Source organism: Anser brachyrhynchus (assembly GCF_964034855.1).
Source record: "Anser brachyrhynchus genome assembly, chromosome: 18".
Lineage (NCBI taxonomy): Eukaryota > Metazoa > Chordata > Aves > Anseriformes > Anatidae > Anser > Anser brachyrhynchus.
The window spans coordinates 12,534,617-12,554,399 of NC_137711.1; the positions used below are offsets into that span (position 1 = coordinate 12,534,617).

The 19,783-nt window shown below is 45.1% G+C and overlaps 1 protein-coding gene across 1 annotated transcript in view; it reads left to right on the forward strand.

Annotated features, from left to right (window-relative positions):
- The first annotated feature begins 643 nt into the window (after nt 1–643).
- Nucleotides 644–19,783, forward strand: part of LOC308180146 (myosin heavy chain, skeletal muscle, adult-like) — a 43,972-nt gene continuing 24,832 nt past the window's right edge. The window contains exons 1-4 of the mRNA XM_080561342.1: nt 644–1,639; nt 6,921–8,041; nt 9,884–10,118; nt 12,155–12,239. The gene's annotated coding sequence lies outside the window, so the exon portion shown is untranslated. The remainder of the gene's footprint in view (nt 1,640–6,920; nt 8,042–9,883; nt 10,119–12,154; nt 12,240–19,783) is intronic.

A 19,783-nucleotide genomic window follows, 5' to 3' on the forward strand; every position in this document is an offset into this window, starting at 1 on the left:
TGGCCCAACCTCTTCTGTTGTATGACACAAATCATTCATGCGTGATTTCCTCTGTAGCATGAGAATAGTCATCTTGCCAGAGTAAAATACAAAGTATTTCTAAATGAGTTGTTCTCTGGAGAACTCCAAACACATGGAATAAAGCAGTTGTCTTTCCTCAGCTTGCTGAAATTTTGGAATTTCCTTGGTTGGGCTGAAAGACCTGTGATGCCCCATTCATTTTACTCCCCTTGTCATTTCAAGAGAGATATTTAATACCTATCATGGCAATTTGTGATTTTAATTTACATGAAGTTCTGTCATCCCTACTTATACAGCTCATTGAGCATTCAAAAGCTCCTAAGCACAGATAAGTCTAAACATAAAAAGATTTGCACACTCATTTCTTGAGTGAGAAAAATCTAAATGCCTAAAATCTAAATCTCAATGTGTAGATTCGTCTGCATTCCTAGAGCCAGTGGGCATTCCTGCTTTGCTGCGTCGTGATCGGCACATTTTTAGATCTCAGTCCTTCCTCCGGGCTGCCTCCTAGTAAGATTTTATAGCAATTATTATTATGTGAAATATTTTCATGTAATGACGAAGAACTGCTAGAAATAAGTGTGTGACTAAATGAAAAGAGAGGCCTTTTCAAATAGTGGGCATTTAATAGCAATACCTGTTGTACCTGGTTATACAGCTCACAGAACAACTTAGAGACCTGGAAGTAACTCATACAGACTTTTTTAGCTACTAACCCTTGCTGTCCTGGGGCAAACATGAAATATGACAGCTTGCAGACAGCCCTGACTTAGAGCATTTGAAACAATGGCTGCTTGCAAATGGTTTTAAACTTTCCAGTATGCTCCTGGTGCAGTGCAGTGTGGATGACAGTGACTGTCTCACAGCAGAGGCTTCCTGTGGTTTATTGCTTGTTGCTAATTGTTTTCCTGCACTATCTGCTCCCAGCTGGGCAGCCGAACTAGTCAGAGAAAATAGGGACAGTGGTTCTTTCTGCCTGGACGTGTAGGGTCTGGTCTACTTGCTTTCCAGTATGCCTGGGAGCAGGATTGACAATTTACTATCAAGACAAAGCCCAAAACTGGTAGTTGGTTTAATGTGTCTCAGCTTTTTGTGGACACTCAATACATTCTCTGTGCTGAGTTCAAAGGGCTGATCACAGGGGATGCATGCTATAAAATTTTTCCCTCATCCTCCAGGCTTAGGGGGATTCTATGAATTTGTGTTTCATGAGATGTGTGACTATAATGTCAACTTAAACTCACCTTAAATGAAATTAAGGGCACAGAATATGTTTGTCAAAACACTAGTGATGATGACACTCGTGAAACCATGGGGTCAGTTTTCCTCAAGCAATTGCAAACAGGGCCAGACACCAAGTCTGAAAGACAAGGTAATATCCTTGATGTCTCAGAAACAGCTGTCAGTGCCCCAGAGAGTTCTGCCTGGAAGTGGTGCTCTGGTTGGTTGCAGGAGCTATTTGTGTTAAGTTTCTGACTTCACACAAGCCCCATGGGCTTTGGTCTGGTGAGGGGAGTTTGGTGCTGCAGCTTTGGATGAGGTGTGCATGCAGTGTGGAGGGTGAGTGAGTGACACTGAACAGTGACAGAAGATGACTCTGGGCAGAGGAACCCTTCTGGTCATATGCAGCTCCTGCCAACTGGTGTCCTCACCTGCTCTGCTTCATGCGCTGGATTCCCTCTTCACTCACTGTGCAGCCACTGCCTGTCCGCTTTGTACCAACAAAACCCAGCATTTGCCTTGGGATTGGATGACCTCCATTCAAAGCCCATCCTGGCCCAAAGAGGGGTCATACTCTCTCTGCCAGAAGCCAGGCTCTGGGAGATCTGGGGATTTTGTCTCTTGGAAATGTGCTGCTATGCAGGAACACTGTTGGGCCAGAAAGACAGTAAGCTAGCAGAAACCTGGCTTTGCTGCCTGCTTGTCATGGTGGTCTTCCTCAAGACAGGAGAGCTCAGCTCAGGGTCCTTCCTGAGCCCCAATTTCTCCTGCAGATACGTAGAATTTCTTTACATTTAATTTTTTCTCCATGCTGATTGCCATTGCAATTTCTGATGCTTTTCAGGACATAGACGTAGGCTAAGGTGGACTCAGCGATGGTTTAGTAGTGTGTTCCTGGAAGCCTTTGGCACAGCGTTACTCTGGGGGCGCTGGGGAGGGTAGAGGGGCGTCTGAGCCTGTGTTGGCCATGCTTGCTGCTAGTCCTCGGTATAACCTTGCACAGCCTGCTTCTCCTCAGGCTCAGCTCTGCCTTTCCCCAGGCATGGCCAAGCCTACAGCCACAAGATTTCACATGAAAGTTTTGTTCTGGGTCACACATACTTGGGATTGAACAGAGCAGCACTGTCCTAGCTAGCATGCAAAGACAGTTAGCGCACAGCGTTTTGGTGGCCACTGTGTCCCGTTGCCAATATTGTTCCTAAAAACAGGAACTGCAGTCAGCTGTGTCTAGGGTCCTGATCTGTGATGTGGCTTCTGCAGCTCCTTCTGGCAGTTAGAGTAGTAAACTTCCTAGGGAGTCAAAACAATATTGGAAGCTAAATTTCTGTATCATATTCAGGGATTGGCATTCAAGAAATGTCCATCCCTGGCTAGATTTGGGCATTGTTCTTTGATTAGCCTCTATTTTGCCATGGTTTGTCACATCATACTTCAGTCATGGCCTCTTCTCCCATCATCTCTGGCCCATGAAGTGACGAGAATCCACAAGAACTGCCATAACCAATCATACGTGGATCCTCATCACCTTTTTCCCTTCCCATGGCCTTGCCCTCCACCCCATAGGTAGCTGCTTTGTGTTCCCTTGCTGCTATGCAACTGTGCCCATGTTAGTAGCAGCAGGTCCAGAGGGGCAGGTCCCTTCTGGGCAATTGTTTCTTTGGAATATAGGCAAGTGATAACAGTGAAGTGTCAGCTGTGGTGGTAATTGGCAGAAAAGCATGCTCCCAATAAAGAATCCACAAATAAAAGTTAGGTTCCAGGATTACTAAAATTAGAAAATTATAGTTTACTTTTTGCTGGTCCTCAGCTGGAGTGATTGCTTGTCATGAGAGGAATTGGGCCTTCAGAGAGGCTGCAGCTTAGCTGAAGTCTAAACTTCCACTTTTTCAGAGATCAGAGGTTTCAGCCAGTTCCTTTCTTCTTTCTGCTGACTGATTATTAAGGTGAGAGTTTAAGGAATGAAAACTGATAGCTTGCCCAGACTGCTATGTGCAGTTGAACTGGCTTTTTCATTGCAATCACTGTGGGCAAGTTCCTCCCATTCAAACACCTGCATGAGCTGCTCTAATAGTTCATCGTGTGTGTCCACTCCTGCCCACTCTGGCTGCCCACCAGAGGTCTAGGACAGGCTTCACATTAAAAGGCAGGGGGGGAAATCATGAATGGAGAGAACAGGAAGAGAATCGTGCTTCAAGACTGCAGTCATACTACATGTATCCTTCAGAGATCCTCTCCCTTTGCACACTTCCCCAGGGACATCAACTGCTCCTTTGGGCACCGATCCCTTTCCTTGGAGTCTTGAGGAGCAGCATCTTTTCCTCATTGCTTTTGTACATTCCACCTTTGAAAGACAAATATTCCCTATATCCCTCATGGCACACATCCAAGAGATGGGAAGGGTGTTCAGGTGACTGCTCTCAGAGCACCCCAGCTCAGGAGGGTTGGTGGTTCTGCTTGATGTGATGTTCAGATCCACTTTGCTCAACTCCAAGTGCTGCACAGGGGACCACTATGGCAGGGTCTGTCTTTCAGCTGCAGCCATCAGTAGAGACACTGGCATGGAGGTTTTTGGTGATGCTGCACCACACCTACACAATCACAGAAGGAGAGGATAGAAGCACAGAAGCCATTTGATGCCAAAACCTATTGCTTTGTGGCTGACTCCAAGGTGTAGTACACCAAAGGGAAGGTCATGGCTACAAAGGATGGGAACTCTAACTATTGAGGCAGAGGATAGCATGGTGAGTGCATACCTCCTGGTCCTCCTCCCTGCCCTGCTGAGGGCCCCAGATGTCTGCTAGGGAGGGCAAGGAATACAGGAGGGACTAGGCTGGCTTGGGAAGAAATCTGCCCTGCACAGCACCTGCCCTCTGGCTGGGACTAGCACAGCCTTTAGAGCAAGGAATTGCTCTGGATGCTGTGATGAAGATATCCATTGATTAATTATTATTGATTCAGGTTTTTAAAATAAACCAGTGCTCTGTTAGAGGCTGGGTTGTTGCCTTGCTGGTCACAGAGTTCCTCAACTGCTATTTTTAACCCTTTCTAATCTAACACCATCATATCCATTATTAAATTCCTTTCTTTACTGGTATCAGATCTTGCAGCTACTTTGAAATTCCCCTTTGCCGGTGAAATTATTATCACTGTCACTGGCTGCAAACAGTTTCCTAGAGGAACCTCCAAGTCTTAATCCTGCAAAAACTCTTAATCCTGCAAAAACTCTTAACAAATGTGCCCTGATAACTTATGTAAAATTAGCTGCAACAGAACAAAGCACCACCTCAGCCAAAATCTTGGCAGTAGCCCCTACCAGATTCTTAAGAAAGAAAATAAAGAATAAAGCCGTCATCCATTGGTTCACCCTCCTGCCTCCAGCAACAGCATGACTGAGCAGAGGCTGTAGCAGGCTTATATAGAAGGATTTGGATATTGCTTTCCTGGGGGTTGGCTTTTTCATACCATTTAAGTTTGTTTTTTTGTTTGTTTTTTTTTTTCCTCTGGAGTGTCCTGTGGGAAAGATTGCTATTGCTTAGAATTGGAGTATGTGTAAGTGCTTCCTATTCTCTGTAATTCGCAACATGGTAATTTCAGTTTATCTTTTAGGCAGCCTGGTAGTTTCAGCTTATTTTTGCACAAGAATAAATACTGAATAATTCTTCTTCACTGGGCAAGGTGAAAAGCTGCCTGGAGAAATGACAATGGGATTTTCAAGCTCCTTCATGGTTCAGAGTGGCCCAGATAAAATGCTGCCATCTGTGTACGTTTGTTTTCCTGCATGTCCTCAGACATATCCACAGGCTTTGGGTGTGTGACAGGCAGGACAGCAACAACACGAGCCCAGTAGGCAGAGCTATTTGGTAGGGAGAGAACTCTTGTTTGATTAGGCATGGCAACAACCAGGAGTGGAACAAATCTGTTCCAACAAAGGATTTACAGTTGATGAATTTTGTGCTGTTAGTATCCTGTCTCTGTGGCTTTGAGCAGCATGAGGTTTGAAGGCTGAAAGGTAGACAGGCCAGCAGTTGTACCCCTGGTTATTACAGCCACGAGCAGCAGTGACCTGAAGTTCACAAGCAGCAATAACACGTAGAATGGGCTGGTCCAGCACAAATTTTGGTTGTGTGGTTGCAGCAATTTCGGGACAGTAAATTTACATCCTCTAAATTTGCTGGCATTGTAGAGTTCCCAGCTGGAAGCAGTGTCTCCCCTGTAATAGCCATGTCTTATTTTGCATTGTTGAACAGGAAGGAAAATCTGAATTAGAGCAGCATTACAGATATTATTACTTCTCTGTATTTGTTTTTGCATATGTGTACATGCAAGGGACATCAAGAGCTTCTTAACTGAGGTTAACTCTTTCTTTCTGAATTTCAGATGGTTGCTTCAAACCTGATGATGTATATGCTATGAACCCACTGCTATTTCCCCTGAGAACCAGCACTTTTTGCTACTGCTTCTCTGACACAGTTCTTTTTCTCTTTGACAGATCATGCAAATCAGTAAATCATAACCACTTAGGTAGATCTGTCACTTTGAACTTTATCTCCAACAAAAAACAGGCATATAAATCTTTGCTCTGTGCTTGCTGTCAACAGTGGAAAATCCAATGCCAGGAAGACACAAAATGTGTCATCCAGTACTTTGCAGTAATTATGGTGAGTGGAGACCTGGCTAAGAAGAGGGACTTCTGGATGAAGGTATGAAGAAGAAAGGCCTTGCAGAAGTACAGTTCAGGATGTTATCAGCTCGTGGCTCTGGAATTTACCATTTACACAGAGTGATGATTCTTGGCACTGTAGCTGAGCTGCTAGCACAGTAGCAGGTTGTACAGCACACAGTTGCACACATGATCACCTGAGCTGCAGTATAGTCACTTTTTTCCACCACCTATCCTGTGGTGTTTTCAGCTATTGTTCAAATATTCTCATGGGGTACACTTGACAATCAAATCACTAGCGCCAACCTACTGTTGGAGGTCTTTGGGAATGCCAAGACTGTGAGGAAAGAAAATTCCTCATGCTTTGTACCTTGTTGTACTCCGTAGGGTTTATCTCTGTTCTGCATTTTGCATCCTATTTTCCTGCTTGTTACTTGCCACTGGGAGCCACTGGGCTGGGAGAAGTATTCTTGGCCTTTCTAATTTTGTCCCTGCACAGCCTTACAACATCCTTATAGACCTCCTTAGTGGCCTGCCCTCTTTCCCAAAGGTCATAAACCCTCTTTATTTTCCTAAGCTCTAGCTACAACTCTGTTCAACCAGGCCAGTCTTATTCTGCCCTGACTTGTCTTTCGGAACATGGGGACAGACCGCTCCTGAGCCTTTAAGATTTCCTTCCTGAGGAGTGCCCAGCCTTCCTGGACTCCTCTGCCCTTCAGAACTGCCTCCCAAAGGACTCTGCCAACCAGTGTCCTGAACAGCTGAAATGAGTCCCTTTGTCTGAAGATTCTTTCTGGGGTGCCATGTCACCATAAGACTTGCTTTTCAAGACCCAGGATAGCATTCCAGGCAGAGGCATGGGGCACAGAATATGTCTTCAGCTATCTGGTGGTTATTTCCACCATTGTCTACACATGGTGATTGATGTGTCAGGTTTGTCGGAGTGTGATATAATCAATCTGCCAGGCCTCCCCATATTTATATTTCAGACATCATCCTCCATATCAGGGGCTTTAAGTGCTTGCTTTATTGCAGCACGTTTCACGATCATGAGTAACCTGTGCAATAGCATCCATGGTCAAGTCCACCCCTCTATCACAAACCCATCTATATGTTGCATCTCTTCCTTGGTGGCCTGAGGTGTCTTAGGCCCATTGAGCAATAAATAAATCATCCTTACATTGCCAGTCCAGATCTTGCTGAGCCACTTCAATCTTAGCAGCCTGATCCACCTGCTGGTTGTTTTGATGTTCTTTAGTGGCCTGACTCTTGTTTTGATGTTCTTTAGTGGCCTGACTCATGAGCGTGTACAAGGTGTACTTTTACAACCAGGTTTTTTGTCCCTCCTTGTCCACTACATCCATGCACCTTAGCAAAGACTATGGTTGGCCCTACCATCATAATCAATTATGCCAGTCGCAGTATCATAAAATCATAGAAGGGTTTGTTTGGTAGGGATTTAGTTCCAACAACCCTCCCTCCCCCCGTGAGATAACCTCAGGAGATACTGACTTGTATGCTTGTTGGGAGGAATGGGTTAAAAGTGGAAGATAAGCGAGGAGGATGGGATCAAAATGGAAGACTGGTGAGGAGGATTGTAAATACACTCAAGTGACCTTGCAGCTGGGAATGTGTAAAGTCTAGGGAGTAGAAATGTAGAAAAGCATATCAATTGTACCTACTTCTCTTTGTGCTCTGTGTGCTTGGCAATTAGCATATCTGTGTATAGATAACATCGATGTTTGGTAGACTCAGAGGTACCCTATTGGATGAGCTTGATCTCCTGACCTTGGTACAGAGATCAAAGAAGCACAATGAAGAACACAACATGGTGGAAAAAACTGCACCTGCTTGAACCCTTGATAAAAGCAGGTGTAAATAGCAGGCCAGTGATCTTGTAGTATGGACTGAGCTTAGCAGTACCTCTGTCCCCATTTGTGTGCTTCTGCCCGGGTGTAGCTCGGGGTCCCCCGGTTGGTGAGGTAACAAGAATAAATCTACTCTTTGTGTTTTAGCTGCAAGTCTGTGGTTGTTCCTGCTGCCTGCCTGTGCTGACTCACACAGTGCTCAATAACATCCGCACACACTGCTCCCTCAAAAAGGAAGTGCTTGTTCTTTCTTGGTCTTCTTCATGATGGGGTGAGTATCTTCAGCTTGTTTGAGAAACCTGTAACTTTGATAAAACTTCTCAGTCAGTCCAGCCATTCATTTCCTCCCAGACTGTCCCTGCATCATGACCCTTTCAAGACAGGCCTCCAGTTGGCAGTGACCATCCACTGTTATGGGTCTGTGATTTTGGAGAATCAGGACTGAATCTGTCCCACCAGATGGGACAGATCTGGACGTGTCACTCTTTCAGCCCTCAGGGGATTACTCATGTTTCAGCTCCTGCTGTCTGGAAGCAAAACTTTCCCAGGAGACAGCCTGTATCTTGTTCTCAGCTGCTCACTGCAGTGTTGCAGGATGCAAACCAAAGTCCTGCTTTTGTTCTTACATCATGTTGATTAACCTAGCCCACAGTGTCAAATGACTGGCTACACAGTACAATAACCAACTTCACAGAGCTATAGTAGAACAGCTGTAATTTGCTTAGGAGTAGCTGTGCAAAACCAATGGGAAATTGCTGACTCTTTGCACAGTCTAGCAACCCTAATCAAGGGGCTGTCATTAATCATTCCAATGTATCTCAGTATCAGCTTGGATATGTCTTGTAAGTCTCTCAGCCTTCTTTTCTCCCTTTGGTTCCAAATTTGCTGATTGTTCTTGCCCCAGCTACATAGTCCATAATCTCCTGAGACCCTTTGCTATCTGCTCAAGCACAGTGGGCAGAGCACATTAGGCAGAGCACAGCATCCCTTGCAGTCCTTGGGGACGTGGAGATGTGGCTTTAGTTTTAGCACTATCCTTGCCCCACCAGCTGCTTTCTGCCAGCAATGGAGCTCTCTCCCAGTTCAAAAAGTGGGATTAACTTTATTTTGGTTTAATGCTTTGGCTCTGACTCACTACAGGTTTTGCAGAATGGCAACTGGGAGACACTGGCTTTCCACTTGGCAGCCTTGAGTCACCAGGCTGATCGTATCTGGACACTGGTGCCTGCACTGGCATAAAATGACATGCTTGTAGATCTGGTCTGGCTAGGTTGGAGCTGACGGACCTGGGAGCACAAGCACAGTCATGGCCGGCTGGTGGCAATGTGGCTGTATGGAAAGTCTGTGGTCAGCTTTGTATAATGTCAACTTCATGCAATAAAAACAAAACAGATTGAAAGTAATGTGCAGCCACAGTCAGAAAACTTCACAGCTCAAGTTACTGCATGGAAGCTTGACCCATGCTGAGCTGTGATGGTTCAGACCAACACAAATGGGAATACATCACTACTGGAGAGCCTCCAAGAAGCACACAAAGCTGTGTCCGACATCCCTACCACTCAGCCTGCCACCCTATCCCAACAGGGAGATAGTTTCAACCAGTTGTTTGGGTTCCTGGTTGAGTCTCCACCTGGTGACGCTACGCTGTAGGAACCTGAGCTTCATCCTATGGCACCATGACAGGGATGAAGCCTTTTTCTTTATCGCCAACCCGATTTTTAGGTTAGCAGTCCAGGACGGGCTGTTCACACCACACACACAATTGCACTTTCTTGTGATAGGCTGGGGAGAGGTTATGCTTGCATGGTTGTACTTGGCAAAGCCAGACTGCTGTGAGTTATAGGAGGAGTCAGCTTAGCTGGTTAGGCTACTGGAAAAATAATTTACCTGTGAATGAATGGTTGTGCCTCTCATCTGTCAGATGAATCAACTCGAGTCTTCACCCGTAGAAGTACAAGACATACCTGAGAATGGGGTCAGGAAACTGTGACTGTGACAAGGGGCAAGAGTGAGCATCAGATCCATCCCCTATGGGTGTGGGAATGCATTTAGTGGAAGCACTTTATAAACTACCTAACACACATTCCCTCCCCTGACCACTTTTTCCTGACAGCTAACACTGCTGCTGTGCATCAGTCCAGCTGAATGTGAGTTCCTGAGGGAGATGGACTTGGCCAGCTCATGAAGACAGAAAACTTTTCTCTGGGGGTGTTTTTTCCCCAGACAGGTCCACGTGCAGATCTGATTTTCATAAAGCACTGAAAATAAAACAAAGAAAAATGTGGCATGAAAATAATTAAGAATGAAAGAATTATATACCAGTAGAACAAAGAAGATGTTAAATGAAGGTGAGTAAGTTGGGGAGGGAATTTGCAATAGGAGGGAAGAGGAAAAGAGGCCTCAAACATCCATAATACCAAAGAACCACTCAGAAACAGACAGCTTCAGCAGACAAGAGATGAATATCCTCCTGGCGGCAAAGAATTAGTGTTTCACTTTCATGAAGTTCCATGCCCCCCTGTTCTCTCCCTAGAGCTCAGGGATGTGGTTGAAAATACAGCAGGCAGCAGAATGTCCTAAGTTCAGGGACAGGTTCCCGCCCTCAGGGAGAGCTTGCCGTAAGTGCAGCTGGGCAGTGCTGGTGGGACCGAGGCTCAGCCTCATGTCCCCAGCAAATTCACAGCTCCCTCCTGGCCCCCCTCTCCTGCACTCTCAGGCCCTGCAGCCTTGACAAGAGTCATTCCCAGAAGGGGCTTGCTCAGAGAGCTCTGGAGGTTGCCAGTGCCAGGAGGATCACTTTGTCATTTGTCTCCCTTCATCAGCAGTGTCAAAAGCTAAAAATAGCCACCTCTTGCAAGAATCCTGCGTGGAGCCATGCCTGCTTGTGTAGATGATACGCTTCCACTAATAGCACTTGAAGACATTCCTCAGCGGGTAGCTTGCCTTCTATATCTCACTGCAATGCGTTGCCGTGTAGGTGCTGGACAACTGTGCTGTGTCCTAAGATGGCAGATGCTATTCTTATCCCAGAAAGGCCTGCTCCGGCACAGCTCCTTTGTCAGCTGAAATGTGAAAAATCAGAAACTGCGTGTGCTCTCACTTGTAAGAGTATAAATCAAGAGTGGCCCCTCTGAAGCCAGCGGAATGACAGTGAGTGAAACCAGTGTCTGGGTGCTCACTCTGCCCTCCTGGGACACGCTGTCCCATCGGGAACATGGCAGCTGCACAAGTACTTCAGTGGTCTGTTGGGGGTGGGTGGGGGCATCCCTTCTCTTGGACATCAACAAATGGAAGCAAAGCCTGTGGACCTGAAAGCTCATATTTGCTGATCATCAAGATGACCCCAGTCCATGAACCCCTTCTCTAGGCGAGGAAGGCAGAGCCAGGGCTTGTTCCAAGCTTCCTGCAGGGCCAGCAGCATTGCAGAAATTCACCTCCCCTCTCTCAGCCATATGGAGCAAGAGCAGCCCATGAACATACTCAGATCTAATACGAAGTTGGGACCCCAGTGCATTGTGATGTGAGTGGCTAAATGTGCCTTCATGCAGCTCTTGTTTCAGAACAAATGAATAACTTGGAAAACAAGACAGAGAGGTAGTAAGAGTACTGAAGTGGGTTCAGAATTGTGCTGGGGATTGCAGGCAGGAGTCTGGCAGGAAGAGACAGAGCTGGATGTGTGTGAAGAAAGAGGGATGAGTGAGAAGAAAGTAGAGTATATGAGGACTAGAAGAAATGTCATCATCAACATCAGCTTTAGGGAAGAGTCAGAAGAAATCTGTGGAAAAACTTGGTAAATACTACAATCATAATCTGCACATGTCCATCTAACTTGAAGTCCACATCAAAAGAGCTTTGTAAAGACTAACTTTAGTTTTGAAGAAATTATTTAATTGTATTTGTTGTTTCAGGCAAAGCAGTATGTTATTTTATTGTGACTGCTCATGGCACATCCAAGCTCATCACTCATGCCCATATACCATACTGCAGTGCAGTCAGCACTTCCCAAACTTAGGAGCACAGGCTACATGGGGAGAATACAGTGAAAAGCCAAGTGTTTCCAGAGGGTTAAAGACTACAGTGACCACTGTTCCCAGATGGAGTCTGGAAGCCCCCAAACACCACCGGCCCTTGGCCACTACTGGCCTGCTCCCCAGGCAGGGAAGGTCCCAGGATCTGCTTTTCTCTTTAGGTGATAAGCGTATGGGGCCCAAGCGGCCCAAGTTTTTGTGCTGCTCCTAGTACAATGGTCCACCTCACAGGTCACTGTGTGAACCCAGCTTGTGGCTACCACCTGTGCATATGTTTTTTTTTTTTTTAAATTGTTGTTGTTTGGCTGGTTGTTTGGTAGTTCTTTTTTTTTTTTTTTTTTTTTTGGCAATTGCAGAATATGTCAAGAAAAAAACAACAATCCCAGAGGTGGAAGAGGAGATGGGAGCAGAGGCTGAGCAGCTCTGAGGAATGCCAGGAAGGTGGGTGTAGGTACATAACAGGGAAAGGACTGACAGCCTCTGCTATAAAGCCGGCTGGATTTTCAGGATCAAAGTGGGACACTGATGTGAGCGAAATGGAAAATGAATTGCTCACTGCTTTATAGAGGATAAGGGTCATTTTGCATTGACACTCTATTTGTGGAGTCAGGCTGCTTGTCACCTGGTAAGGGCTTGTACAAAGGTCTTGAGAAAAATATTGGTCATAGCCATAAAGAAAGATCTCTCAGAGAAAAGGTTAAAATAAATGCAGCTGATGGGGTTCTATAGAGCTGGACTGCAGGAAATCTACTGAGCACAACAGCAGTATTCCAGTTATAGCAGAACAAATTGCTGAAAACATTTCTCTACGGACACTGTTCATCAGTAAAGCCACATTCAGCTTCACACTGTCAGGAGCCCCAGGAGAGGAGGAAATCAACTAGCACCTGAGCCTTGCTGTTTGGGTTTCATGACAATACTCTTACACCTCCAGCAGAGCAGACACCACTGCCACACCATTCCAGAAGTTCCCTGAAGTAGCACAGTACTGCTTGGAGAAATACAATTTAGTACATGTTGAGAGTTTTGAATCAGGGCACTAAGGGGCAAAATCCAGGCTTAGCAAATACATGAGACAGAGAGCAGTGCAGGGTTTTGGGATGGCTCTGCTCTTAGACCCTACAACCAAGAAGACTATCTGGAAAGACATCTCAGGGAGAAGCAGGCACTTTGAGGGACCTGAAAGACTTATTTGGAAGCAAGGCAACATACACCCGTATTGCTTGACAAAGCAGTAACTGACTGAAGTTGGCACTGCACCTTGAGATGAAGCAGATTTGGGGTATATTTTTTCAGGCCACAGTCCTCCTTGAGATGCAAAGTAATTTTCTCTTTTCCTTTGGGCTCAGTGTTCAGTTCTCCTTTGGGATGAACTCAAACCTTTTCAAGTACCTTGTGACAATCCACTTGGAGAGAAAGATCTGTCCCTAAAAGACTTTAGTGGGATGGGCAGGTAATCTCCACAGGACAGGGAATGTAAGCACAGTTAGACCCCCCCAAGTGCTGGTCTTCCACACAGGGCACCACTACCCTGACACCCTGGCTGCTGGCTATGTGATGGCATGTCACCGTCACCATCTGCTGCTGGAGCTGGTCTGGTTTGGTCTTCAGAGGGAGCAGGGACTTGTACGCTTCCCTCTGCATCTCAGATGGATGTAGAAAGCAATTAAAAATATTTAGGCTGACTATCCATGGATAAAATATGAGGCTGTTGACAAATTTCCTGGGGAAACAAAAAGAACTTTTCTGCAACAGAATAAGTTAGTACAGAAAACACCGCTAGAAATTTTTTCTGTGTATCCTATTGGTAACTGCCCTGCAGTGACTCTGGCAGTCAGAAGGTCCTATGGTGTGTCCCAGCCTTGAAGAGTCTAATGTTTAAAGGGAACAGGATTATATAAATTCCAGTACTAGTATATTTCCACTTAGAGCACTGAAACCTGCCCAGAAGTGGGACTTGTTCATCTGTCACAGATGAGTGTCAGCATAGGAAGATATCACTTCATTGCTCTCTTTTTTTAGGATACAGTTGTTCCTAGTGCTAATATTATGCACCTAATCCTGATTTTCCTTCCCTCCCCCTTTTGCCACTTGCTCTCTTTTTTCTCTGTCTTACCCAGAGGTCTCCTAGCCTGCCCACCCCACTCCCCTGCTCTGTAACAAGAGCCCCTCAGCTGCTTAGGTGGTTGATAGAAAGGTCATCCTGAATGTCACCTCCTCGGCCAGCACCCACTGCCCAGATCTGTTCCACTAATGTTTGCTGGGAACACGAGAAGTATGAATAATGCCGCAACTCTGATAGTCAAGAGCTGCTCATCTTCAAATAACAGATTTTACCTGTCTCTCCACTGCTCTGTTAGCTGGTTTGTGCCACTCCAGTCTCACTCACTGTCATTTTACTGAAAGCCACATCTACATTAGCCTTGTAAGCCAGGCTGTATAGTCATCAGTTATAAAAACCTTTTATGCAGCTGAAACCAAACATCAACATCTCTGTCCATACGTTGTCTTTGAGCTGTGCATAGACCAAACCCTATAAAAATCTCTGAAAGGAGTACCAGGGTTAGGAGATAAGCATGCTACCAGATGGTGAATCATTGTCTCCAAACATCAAGTTGGTGCTTAATACTGGCCACAAAAGACAAACAATGTTAGGAATGATTAGGATCAATTGAGAACAAAACAGAAATTGTTGTACTGGGCCCATAAACTACAGTTGACACTATCCACAGTTCTGGCCTGTGCAATTAGAAAGATGATAAAATTGATGGGAGCACTGGAGACAGGCTGTCCAGACTATGATGTTTCAATCTGGGAAAGGAACAGCCAGGTGGGAAGATGATATGTTTACATAAAATTATAAGTACATTGGAAAACATGAAATTGGATTTTCACCAGTCATCCTATATACACTCATTCTCAGAACGCCAGACAGAACGCTGCCCTAAGGTGATATGGCTGTCTATTTATTCTTAATTTTATGGGACTGCTTCTGCATGATGCTTTCTGCTCTGGTTTTCCCATGGCTGATCAAGCCTTACAGAGACACTCGTTATCAGACGGGAGATGGACACACAACTGCTGTTTCACATCCTCTCAAATGGGCTGAGGCTTCTGTATAGCAGCCAACAAAACAAGTTATTTAGAAATAAGATTCTCTGAAGACCTAGGGAAAGGGAAGGAAGGAAGGAAGTGAAAGAAAAGCATACTGTGGCCCATGAGACTAGCTCAGATCTAGTCATCACTCACTTTCATACGGTTACAGGTAGAAGAGGAATCCTATCACGTGCACTCATCCACATGGACCCCACTCTGTGAGCCCAGTTTTAGTCTAATTTTCTGCTATTGAATTACAGTGCATTTGAGTAAATGTACTTTATACCAGGCTATGCATTATAATACTTCACAGTAATCACTATTATTGCATATTTTGGAAAGAGTAAACAAATTAGTAAAAATGGTACACTACTGCTAAGTAAGCATTGGAGGGATTTGGCCAACCTCTTTCAGTGGTTTGTAGGGATAGAACAAGGGGCAATGACCACAAAATGGAAAACAGGAAGTTCCGCACCAACATGCGAAAGAACTTCTTCACGGTGAGGGTGATGGATCACTGGAACAGGCTGCCCAGGGAGGTTGTGGGGTCTCCTTCTCTGGAGATACTCAAGGCCCATCTGGACGCCTACCTGGGCAGCCTGCTCTAGGGAGCCTGCTTTGGCAGGGGGGTTGGACCTCATGATCTCTTGAGGTCCCTTCCAACCCCTACAATTCCATGATTCTGTGATATAAATGTATAGTTATATCTGGGGACTCTAACAGAACTTGCTAACAATGGAATACTAGTTCTTCCTTTTGTGATTCTTCAGTGTGCAGGTTTGCTAAAATCAGACTGAGCTGGATACTCAGCAGCTTGTAATTCTTGTGTTGCCACACATGTACCTTCTGCTATTCTCTCATGATACCTTCATCTCCTCCTACTTCTACCTTCATTGACTTCTGCAGGAGAAGTGTTCTTTGGGAGAGAAGCCCCTGCCGTACCTCATAAAATCCAATACTCTGAGTCAGTTTGGAATTTTAGAGCTATGTGTGGCCAGTCTGCTATTGTGCAGAAGGCAGCCACACTTCAGAAGGGACTTGTCGCTGCTGTGAATTCTGTAGCTCTGGTGGTAACTACAGGCACATCAAGATTCCTGAGAGAAGGCCACGATTTGTTCTTGAAAAGGCAGCCCAAGCCACACAAATTGGATGAAGCTGTTCCACAAACACTACTATCAGGTCCTCCCAGATTCAGTAAGAATGCCTTTCATATTCCCAAACATCTCTCTCTTTTTTTCTTTTCTTTTTTTTTTTCTTTTTCTTTCCCTGCAAAGTCTTTTTTTCCTCATCAGATCTCCAACCTCACATTTTTGCTTCTTTCTGCATTCTCATCTCTTACACTGCCATTTTCCACCCATCACTCTCTCTCATTCCTCTCCCCCTCACTCCCCTGACCACAACCTGTCATTGATGGGATTTCCTTCACACAGCACTCACAGCGTTGTGTGCCAGCCTTTCCCTTGCCCATGCTCAGGGTGGGACAGGCACATAGGCACTGTGCCTCTCCCAGCTGCACCAGTGCATGCAGGGCCATGGTCTGTCACAGGAGTAGCACATCCACACAGGCATTCCTGGTCCCTCCTGGTTAGGACATCAGGGCTACCAATCACTTGAAGAGGAGTAGCTGAAGTGACCTGTCCACAGGCACAGGAGACACAGCTCTCCGAGAAGACACCTAAGCCTGCTCTCCAGGCCCAGGATCATTGACCCAGAAGAGGAAGCTTCCTACCTGAGCAGAAGCTGAGCAGCTCTGAGATCTCTCCAGCCTTTCAGGGCTCAATAGCAGGGAGTATAAGAGCATCCCTGTTGAAGGGAATGTCTGCTCTATCCTGTGAGCATTACAGGCTTTGCGTGTGGGGACATGTAAGTTACTGAAAGCTGAGATGGTTAAAGGCTTCTTAGGCTTCATAAAGGGATAGCAGGACCCTGCTTGTGCTTCTGTCTCTCATTATTGGCAGTGACACAGAATATACATTTTTCACATACAAGGTTTCCCATGTGTACCTTGTTTTTGTTCTAGTCACATGACATGTTTCACCAGCTTGAGGTGTCTTGTGCTTTAGACGTATTCACCATAGGGATGGTGAGAAAGATCTCAGGTGTGACACACTACACAATCCTTTGATCTCACCTAGAACAACCATTTGTGTAGTGTTATTTCCCTCAACGTTATGTTATGGTCAGAAACAGCACACAGTGGTGATCTTAGCTGCTGTTCATTATACCATACACAACCTTTTTGTCATGTGGTATGTTGTGACTCAGAATGAAGAAGTTTTGTCCCAGATCCCTAAATTCCTGTAAGAGGGCTTAGGAAATTCTTACCTTAGGTAGCACACAGCCACCATGTTGAAAGTATCAAGCCTGTGGTTGCAAGAGAACTCTCCTGTACTCTACCTGCCCTGCTGCTCCTCACCTGCTGAAACTTCTCTGATGTGATGTGATGCACTTTGCTGCTCCAGTGAACTCCACAGTTGTCTGATTCTCCCCGCATATTACACTGTTATACAGGGACTGAAAGCTACCAAAACCTACTGTTGCTGAGGACATTTGCAAACAACATAACGGAGAAGTGGTTTTCTCAAATCAGTGTTCTGGAGGGGTCTTCTTTGACAAGCTGAATGGAATTAACTGCTTCCAACAGTGCAGAGAGATGAAAGATTCATGCCCAATAGTTGACTCCAGAAGAGCTGATGTTGACGAAGAGCTGAGGTTGTTTTTCAGACCTCAAGGAAAATCTTCATGACAAGACATGAAGCTGCAGATATCTGCCCAGCTTTCAGCTGTTGTTCACTTGGATAAAGAGGTAAAGATTGGATAAACAGAGGGAACCTCTACATTACAGCCACAGAAATATTTTGTAAAGGGACATTTGGAGGGCTTTTATTCAGTCTCCCAATTCAAGATGTCTTGCTGATATCAGTCAGGTTAGTCATGGCTTTGATTAGCCACGCCTTAGGGACAGAGGCTCAGCCACCTCTCTTGGGTAGCCTGTGCCATTACGGCATTACCTAATAGTGAAGAATTTTCCTAATGACTTACTGGAGCCTCTCCAGATGTGATATGTGGTCATCATCCCTTGTTACATTGTCTGCTACTAATGAGAAAAGTTTGGAACATTGTACTTGTAACTGCCCCTCATGAAACTTAGACCTTTTTTCCTCAGATTAAATACACTCAAAATCTCCTCATAGGACTAGTTTTCTAGATCATCTTGGTAGCCTTCTGCTGCACCTTCTCCCGTTAGTGCACAACCTTTTTGAACAGGAGAGCCCAGAAGTGGACAAACCATTTCAGATGACAACCCACCAGTACCAAGCAAGAGGGTTAATGGTTTCCTACAATCAGCTGAACATGCTTTTAACATCATCCAGTACTTTGTCATGTTTGCAGCGAGAGCATTCATTATTCTTCTGGGCATCCACCATAACTTCCAAGTCCTTTTTGGCAAGGCTTCTGCTGAACTAGTCAGTTCCCAGCCTGTACTGACACCTGGGGCTTATTCTTTTCCCAGATGTGAGCTTTGTACTATTCCGCAACAATCTTCATAAGGTTTTTGTTGATCCAGTCTTAATGTTGTTTCTTAAAGTTTCATAATGTCCCTTTGGAATGAAGCTCTGTCATTTGTCATATCATCTACTCTGTCTAACTTAGTGTCATTCAAAAATTTGGTGAAGTCGAATTTTGTGTCATCATGAGTGGGCTTCTTGAATTCCTCTCAATTGAATATGTTTTGCAGGGGAAAAAAATCCTCAGGAAGCCAGTGATCTTCTGTCTTTGTGAAATAAGCACGTGGGGAAAGTTGGTGGGAAAGAGGAGTCAAGTGAGACTGACTCAATAAGGTTAAAGTCAATGCAGCTAAAAAAAGCTGTAAATAGTTGAAGCTTGTGATACTGCACTGTTTTAATTTAGAAATTAAAATTTTACATATGTACCTATCATACAGGTACATTTGCATGTTTCCAGCTTGTAAGCTGAACTGCACTGAATGGGAATGGAAGAGAAGTTCTCAGTAGCCAGCGTTTGGCAGTCTGTAGGTTCTTCCACATCCTCACTCCAGTCTAGTTGCCCATCTAAAAAGCATCTTCTCACTCTTTGTCTCTCAGCAACCACAGGGCTCAGGAGAAGAAAATAACATATCTTAAGGGCTGGCAGAAAGTGAGGCAGCTGCCTGATCTCCATCTCAAGAGGGATCTATTTTCAGTACGCCTGAATCCTCTCCCCCACGGAAAATGTCAGCACGCCGGTGCCTTGCCCACATCACATTGCTGTGCAGGACAGTCTGTATCCAGAGATGGCTTTCAGGTTGCCTCTTCTCTTTTGACTGTGCTGTGGTTTGCTTCTGGTCACAGCAGAGTCTAGCCCTGCAGAGATGGAAACAGGATTGACAGAAAGTTCATGACTGACAGGCAACTTTTGCATTTTTCCTTTTGCATCATGACACTTGCAAAAATATTTTCTTATTCTAACAATTTAAAATGCTTGTTCTTCTAGAGGGGTTGTTAGAATAATCTTGATATTTAGTTTGCAAAGCACTGCATTGTTTAATGCTGAATACTGTCAGGCCCCTGCACCCCTGTTGGTCTAAGCTACAAGGATTATCTTTGTATTATGGTGCAGCTGACAGAAGAGTAAGCAGACACACCTGGCATCATCTATAGTGGCTGCTTTATGGTGAAGGTAGATCTATTTAATGTGAAATACATACGCTTTAGCTGAACTCAGTATGCAAAGTGTTCTCAGCATGAGAGCTACACCTCCATATACAAGATCTTGGAGAATTTTCGTAGAATCATAGAATGGTTTGGGTTGGAAGGGACCTTAAGGATCACCCAGTTCCAACCCCTCTGCCATGTGGTGGTTTTACCTTGCTAGACTGCTGAACTCCA